Here is an 8,625-nt window from a genome sequence, read left to right on the forward strand (position 1 = left end):
TAATATTTTCCATCCCAGGATGTTCTGTGCTATCACTTTGATACAGTGAGCAGACATATCTACCAAGCGCAATGTTTTCACCAAATGCTAGGCAGTGTTTGTGTTGAAACATAAAACTGCCCAGAACACTTGCTACAGCTTTTGTATTCCAATTTCATATTATTTCATATAACATCTGACCAATTTCCAACAATAATTCTGTGCATGTTTATCTAACCTCTTGGTTTTATTCAATTATATCCTATAAGGTAAAGGTAAAGGTACCCCTGCCCGTACGGGCCAGTCTTGACAGACTCTGGGGTTGTGTGCCCATCTCACTCAAGAGGCCAGGGGCCAGCGCTGTCCGAAGACACTTCCGGGTCACGTGGCCAGCGTGACATCGCTGCTCTGGCGAGCCAGAGCTGCACACGGAAATGCCGTTTACCTTCCCGCCAGTAAGCGGTCCCTATTTATCTACTTGCACCCGGGGGTGCTTTCGAACTGCTAGGTTGGCAGGCGCTGGGACCGAGCAACGGGAGCGCACCCTGCAGCGGGGATTCGAACCACCGACCTTTCGATCGGCAAGCCCTATAAATGCAAACAGAATGAATACTATAAATTAAAGGACATATTACTCCACACATGCACACTTCTTAATTTATTTTGAAATGTATAGCCTGCTGTTGGAGGAATTTTCTCCACAAAGTGGACAACAATCTCCAGTAAAAACCAACTCTTCCTGACAACGAAGTAAGAATGCATCTTGAGAACAATAAACCAGCTCGGCACAACTTTAATATATCTGGAAAAAATTATTTGAGCGTTTGTTGTTCTATTTTTATTATTATGTAATTGTTGTATGTCATATGCTGTTATTTAAACAAAGATGTATATCAGTGCAACCACGTTAGCTTTTATTCATTTTTGTCTTTAAACTATGTTATAAAGAAGAACAATAAACTAGCATAAACAATAGACTACAGAAACAGAACATAAACTTAAAACAGATGATAAAAGCAGTATTAAGAAATAAAAAAACAAGAATTAAAAACTGCAGAGGAAAAAAATGTTTTCAACAAACTTCTTCCAATGGATGAGAATTCCAGAGAACTGGTGCCACAACATTAAAAGTACATGCTCAAGTCACTGCACATATAATCTAAACCTAATGGGTCCACTTGGAAAGAATCACTGCTTCAATCAGTACAGCATGAGACTCTTAATCTCAGGTTTGTGGGTTCAAGCCCAACATTGGGCAAAAGATTCCTATACTACAGGAGGCTGAAGTAGATGATCCTCATTGTCCCTTCCATCTCTACCATTCTATGGTTCTGCCATAAAAGATAAAAATGGGGATGTGTTTCATGTGCAGATATTTAAATCTGCCTAGTTTATATCAGTTTTAGCTATTTCTTTGTGAAAATGCTTAAAAGTGAAGCTGCAACCCTAGCTATACTTACTTGAGATCAGTCCCTACTGAACACAGTGGGATTTTACTTATGAATAAACATGCATGGATGGTGCAGTCAAATAATTTTGGCACAGCATTGCCAATATGTAAAAGGAGGTTGCTGTCAGTTGAGGTGCCTTTTGTATATTCATTTCCAGACCTGAAACGGTTTTATTCCGCTTCCTTCCAAGTGACCTGATGGTGGCAGCAGAAGATCATAGTATATCATATGGGCTTACTGAAGACTGCATAACAGAAGTACAAAACCTTCCAGGTTTTACTCGGAGTTAAATTTATATTCAACGCTGCATTGTCTACTTCAGAAGTTCTCAACCTCTTCCGCCCATCTTGGACCATTTGAAAATTGCCAGGCCCCCTCGGTGGCCATTTAATTTTTAGAATTGTTCTGCAAATCAAAGCATGCCTTGCCTTTCTAATGCAATGAATATGCCTCTGAATTTTTGAGAAGGGCTGTGGCTCAGTGGTAGCTTTGCATGCAGAATGACACAGGTTCAATCCTGCATCTCTAGGTATGTCTGAAATACTGGCAAGGCACTCCCAGTCAGTGTTAGGGCCGCCATATTTCAAGAAGTAAAAATCCGAAAACTCAAAAAAAACCCACACCCCATGATTTCTCGGATTACAGTGGTACCTTGGTTCTCAAACTTAATCCGTTCTGTAAGTCCGTTCTAAAACCAAAGCGTTCCAAAACCAAGGTGCGCTTTCCCATAGAGAGTAATGCAAAATGGATTAATCCGTTCCAGACTTTTAAAAACAACCCCTAAAGCAACAATTTAACATGGATTTTGCTATCTAACGAGACCATTGATCCCTAAAATGAAAGCAATAAACAATGTACTGCAGTCACACAATCAATCCATCAGTAGCTGAACTGGGTTCCACACAGTCACAAAAGCAAAAGAGAAGCAAAAACAAAAATGCAAAATAAATAGCAAAAACAGACAGACCTCAGACAGACAACACTCAAAACGGAAGTGTGGCACTCGGTCGGAAGTGTAACACTCAGATCAGAAGCATAACATTCAAAATGGAGCACGTTTGGCTTCTGAAAAAATGTTCGCAAACTGGAACACTTCTGGGTTTTCAGCATTTGGGTTCCAAGTTGTTTGAGTACCAAGGCATTTGAGAACCAAGGTACCACTGTACATACTGAATCTTCAGGACAAATCTCTGCCCCGAACATTGCTTCTGCCTTTGAAATTCCAGTAATGTCCAGGATATCAGTGTCAGTGTAGTCAGTAGTGAGCTAGATGGACCAATCAAAGTTTGCATAAGGCAGCTTCCTCTGCTCCTAGCTGATTCCTACTGTGTGTTTTAATCTTGAAATCGGCTGCTGAATATCCAAATGAAAGCCATTTTGGGTGCCCTGAACTTGCGCAATTTGCAATGCGATTTCCCCTGGGGGAAAAACTTTTTTTCAGGCCTGCAAACCCCAGCCACATGTTTTTGGGTGCTGTGAGTTTACAGCACCCAACATCTGTGTGGGAGACAGAGTGGTTTTTCTTCGGGTGTGAGGCTGAGGAATGGGGTGGACCTCCCAGGTTGGAGATGGGAGAGATTCAGCTCTCAGTATGCAGATGGGAGATTGAGATAAAATGGTGATAAAGGGCTATAGATTTATATATATAATTGTGTTTTATGAGGATCATGAATATTGTGTATTATATTTTTTCTATATTATTTCTTTTGATACTTTGCCTTTTATTATCTTTCTATAGAAGAGTTTGGATTTTATTGCTTAATATGTTAAAAAACCTCTAATAAAATTACACACACACACAGAGTACGGCACCCAATATGGCCACCTCTGTTTCTCCAAATAGAATGTTTCTCCTAAACCTATTTGTTTCCTCAGACCTCTTTTTCTAATTGTATATCCATTGCGCCTGAGGAATTACGTGCTATATCTAAGTTCTAATAATTTCCATGCAGGCTGGGAACATGAAACTTTGCGCATTAATAGTTCACTTTTGTTTAGAAAACCTTCCCTCTCTAATGGAGAGAAGAGAGACTGTGAATACTTAAATCTAAACTGTGTACATAGGCACCATTCGCTTACCAATAGTCACCACTAGATAAACACAATTTTACTTGCTTCAAAGCAAGTAATTGCAAATAATGTCATTGCTGTTTGCTGTTAAGGTATTGACCAAGGATGCACCCTTTTGGGAAGAACTGGAGGGTCTGGTAACAAGAGTGTTTTTCCACCACCAGAGATGGTCAGTTCATTCCAAGGCATCTACATGGCTGGTAATATCCAGTCAGGAAGCTGCTTAATATTGCTGCTTAAGAAGAACAGTCATGGCAGTGCATCTGGGTGAATAATGTTTCCTTTCAACCCACCTGTGCTCTTAAAAGCAGGGTTAGTGTGACTGTGTTGCTAGATGTAATCAATATGTACATTCATTAAAATAATAATAATAATAATAATAATAATAATAATAATAATAATAATAATAATAAAAAATTTATTATTTATACCCCGCCCATCTGGCTGGATCTCCCCAGCCACCCTGGGTGGCTTCCAACAAAAGATTTGACTCCCTGAGAGGTATCCCCCCAAACAACCCATTTGCTAGGTAGTAAATGAGGCTGTGATGCTCTCTACTGGCTGCCGGTACAATGTGGGGAATTCCAAGCAGAAATCTTGGCTACCATTGCAGAACACACTTGGGGCTGTCTTTTGAGACTCCACAATAAAATAAGTATAAAAATGCCAGTGTATAGTGCTTTCACCTAAACACCAATTTACCTGTATGAGACCTAGTGTGATGTAATGGTTAGATGTTTAGAGTAGGAGTGGGCAGATGTGCGCTTAAAATCCTATTTGTCCACAAAGCTCACTGGTGACCATGGACCAGCCACTAACTCCTGCATGCCCTCCAACATTTTGAAGCCAAAATCTTGGACGCCAGCTTCCTGGATGTCATCTTCCCATTTTTTACGGCAAGAGCATGGTGGCCCCTTGGGTTGCTGTGATTTTGCTTTATTTCCAGGCACAGCTTTCAAAAGCACGTGTGAGATTCCACAAAAGTGCTTTTTTGGGAGGGGGAATTGTGCTGTGAAATAGTGGCAACCAAAATGGTTCTCTTGCGATAAAAAACGGAATGTCCCAGTTTTTCTGGAACACTTGCAGGGTACGCTCCTGGCATAATTCACTTTATAGCATTGGTATGTGTGGTGGTGGTGGGACAAGCTCGCCAGATGCAGCTTGTCACACTGGCCACGTGACCCGGAAGTGTCTTCGGACAGCGCTGGCCCCCGGCCTCTTAAGTGAGATGGGCGCACAACCCCAGAGTCGGACACGACTGGCCTGTACTGGCAGGGGTACCTTTACCTTTACCTTTTATGTGTGCCATTGCTTTGGGTTGTTAAAACTGCAAAACTGTATTCAGTCTGCTGGAATATTCAGTAAAGTGTCAGTTTGCATTTCTTAGTACAGAAAGTATTGATCTGATGTGTAGGAGATCTTTCCTATTCTGATTAATTCAAGAGGGTTCTGGAAGTTTCTCTGCGTGAAATAAACTTCATGATGTTTGGGTTATTCCTTCAGAGAAGCTGAGTACAGCTGGTTTAAACTGGTTCTGTTATCTCTTTCAGTCAAGATCATGCTGACTATAATATTGGAGGCCGGAAGAAGCCTAGGCTCACTCTCTCTTTCTGTCTCTTTTTCTTTCTGGTGTTCTGTATGTAGTGTTAAGGTTTAGTCTCATTATAAGTTTGTAAGTTGAAGTTAAGTCTGCTGCAACTTGATTTCTTATGGACAGTACCAATCCTGAATGTATTGGATTTGTGACCATTATACTCATTTGCCTTCAGTTGCAGTAAAGCTCTGCTAGATGAAATGCCTCTGGTCTATTTTTTGGGAATCCTGCAACATATTTAAGTTTTTACTCTGCTAACTATACATTGGAATCTGCTCTGGGTCAATATTGTGTATAATTTCAATGACATAAAGAATATGGAAAGTGCTTTGTTGGAAGAAGCAAGGGGATTAGTAGACATAGTCACTGAGGATAGATTTACCACTTGCTATTTGTCATGACTATTTGTCGGGATTATTTGTCAGGACGTGGGTGTCGCTGTGGTCTAAACCACTGAGCCTCTTGGGCTTGCCGATCAGAAGGTTGGCAGTACGAATCCTCACAGGGGTGCTCATGCTCAGTCCCTGCCCTTTCAACCTAGCAGTTCAAAAGCATGTCAAAGTGCAAGTAGATAAATAGGTACTGCTCCAGTGGGAATGGCGTTTCCATGCGCTGCTCTGGTTTTGGTGTTCCATTGCGCCAGAAGCAGTTTAGTCATGCTGGCCACATGACCCGGAAAAACTGTCTGTGGACAAACGCTGACTCCCTCAACCTGTAAAGCGAGATGAGCACTGCAACCCCAGAGTCGTCTGCAACTGGACTTAACTGCCAGGGGTCCTTTACCTTTACCTTTATTTGTCATGAGTCATGATAGCGATATGGAATCTCCATTATAGTCTGCCACTGAACATCCTGCAATGGGGATCAACACCGAAAAAGAGTGATTGCCCTGAAGTTCTGCTGCCCACTGTGGGAACTAGATAAACCTTTGTTCTAGCAGGGCTCTTATATATTCCTACATTCTTGAGGGTTTAAGCATGCAGAAGTAGGCAAAGCTGTCTGGGCAGAATGTGGGAGAAAGAAGAAGCTCCTGCAATTCAGCGTTGCCTGCTCAGGGACACATCGGATCTTCCCAAAATTGTTAGTGGTTCAGGAGGAGCATTAAAATCTTAAATCAAGGCTCATGTTTCATGTTGTTTTTCCAGCCTATGATGCCAACCGTCCAATATTTACGGCTCACAGGATTAGTGAAATAAACACTCCTGCAAGATAGCAGCCAAAGTGACCCTATTCTGTAGCTACAGTAAATCTGGAGCTGGATTTCCCCCATACACTTCCAGAAAAGGAAGGTGAATTGCTGCTGTCAAAATACCTTTGCTTCCTTTGGAGTTTTTGAGCCTGGTGGGAGCTAAAGCAATAAGAGGAAAGGTGTCCACCCATTTAAAGCACAGTGCAAGCCTGCTTATACCTCACAGTTGTAATTACATTAAAAAAGTGACCAGCTAAAATTTAAATTGGGTGCTTAAAGCATTTTCCTCAAAAGAGTGCCTTGCGCAACTTCCTGTATGGCTGGGTCAAGCTGTTACCATTACCACCATGTATCTCAATACAATTTATCGTCTGCCTCAGTTTATCGAACAGTAACTACGGTTAAGAATTGGCTAAAATAGCACAGTGATCCAAATAACAACAACAACAACAACAACTTTTATTTATATCCCGCCCTCCCCAGCCGAAGCTGGGCTCAGGGTGGCTAACAACAATCAAAATAATTCAGCATTCTAAAAACATTCATTATAAAATTAATTAAAATCAAATTGATGGCAACCATTAAGCAAAATTCTGTGCAGATTGCCAGAGGAGGGGGTCAGGCTGCGCCCTGACCAAAGGCCTGTTGGAACAGCTCTGTCTTGCAGGCCCTGCGGAACGATGTCAGGTCCCGCAGGGCCCTAGTCTCTTGTGACAGAGCGTTCCACCAGATTGGATATAAAATAAAAGTGAAAACAAGATTTTATGTACAATAGTTATTAATATAAAACCCGGTGGTGTTCATATGTATGGTTTATAAACCAAATGGCTAACTTTGCTTTGTTACAGTTGTTATACAGTGGTACCTCGGGTTAAGAACTTAATTCGTTCTGGAGGTCCGTTCTTAACCTGAAACTGTTCTTAACCTGAGGTACCACTTTAGCTAATGGGGCCACCCGCTGCCGCTACACAATTTCTGTTCTCATCCTGAAGCAAAGTTCTTAACCCGAGGTACTATTTCTGGGTTAGCGGAGTCTGTAACCTGAAGCATCTGTAACCCGAGGTACCACTGTATAGGGTTCCTGTCCCTTTGAAATGATGGTAGCGCAAACCTCAGTTCTATTTAAACCTAAAGCCAACTTCTTTATACCACCTCTTCCCAGTTAGCACTCCTCAACTAGGCACCGAGGACTACTATGCTTGCAGTCTTCCACCAGGTCCACAACCTCTTCCCTCAGGAGTCTCTCCTCAGTGGCAGGGCATATGCCCGTGCTGCCCAGTGTGGGTGCGTGGCACGGAGGGTGCCCTCCCAGGTGCATGATAGGTGCTCGGGTGCCTGGAGTGGTGCGCATGCCCTGCAGCTTGGGGCAGAGCAAGCCACCCATGGCGGACATTCGGCGCACCGTGTGCCCGCGACTCCCAATCCTGCCCCAAGCTGTCAAAATGAAGGGGGAAGGGGGATTGCTGCTGGCAAAGCAGCACAGCTCCCCTCTTCCCCTGACGGCTCAGGGTAGGCTTGGGAGTCATGGACGGGTGGTGCGCCAAATGTCACCCCCCCAGCAAAGAGACTGGTCAGTTTGCCCCCACTGCATCCCCTTCCTCTGTCCCTGTGTTTCCTGCTGTACCTCCACAGCTTTCAGCAGGAATTCGCAATAGTTTACAGACAGGTAAACGTTACATTCACCTATATAAATACCTTTATACGTTAAAAAATAAAAGCAAAAACTTTACCACACCCATTGAGTCAATCTCCCAATCTCTTTCTGAGAAAAACCCCACCCCACCTTCCCACTATGTATAAGGGTCTGGTGACTTCTGTTTCAGTGTACATGAAGAAGTGTGCATGCACACGAAAGCTTATACCCAGAACAAACTTCGTTGGTCTCTAAGGTGCTACTGGACAATTTTTTAATTTCTTTCGACTGCGTCAGACGAACACGGCTACCTACCTGAATCTACAAATACCGAGAGTAATTCTTCAGAAATAAGACCCTTCACAGTAAAACTGTACCTGTATAGGAATCTTTGTATATGCTGTTTTTGTTTGTTTGTTTTACAATTGGTTAAAGTAAATCTGCATCATAGTTTTGTGTTTGAGGCAACTCAGCTTTCCCAGTAACATGTACCGGTATCTTTTTTCTTCTTGTTCACATCATGCACAAATGACATAGCAGCTTTTTCAAAGGGAACAGACAGTGATGGAGTGCACGGCAAACTGTTTAAACAAGCTGAACTTTTAAAAATACATGTACTGGGAAGCACAGGCGCATGTAATTAGTTTTTTAATTAAAAAAAATCTACAGTGAAAAACAATAGATACAGTGTATCAAATCTATGTAAAAG

Source organism: Podarcis gaigeae (assembly GCF_964106915.1).
Source record: "Podarcis gaigeae genome assembly, chromosome: 7".
In the NCBI taxonomy this organism is placed as follows: Eukaryota; Metazoa; Chordata; class Lepidosauria; order Squamata; family Lacertidae; genus Podarcis; species Podarcis gaigeae.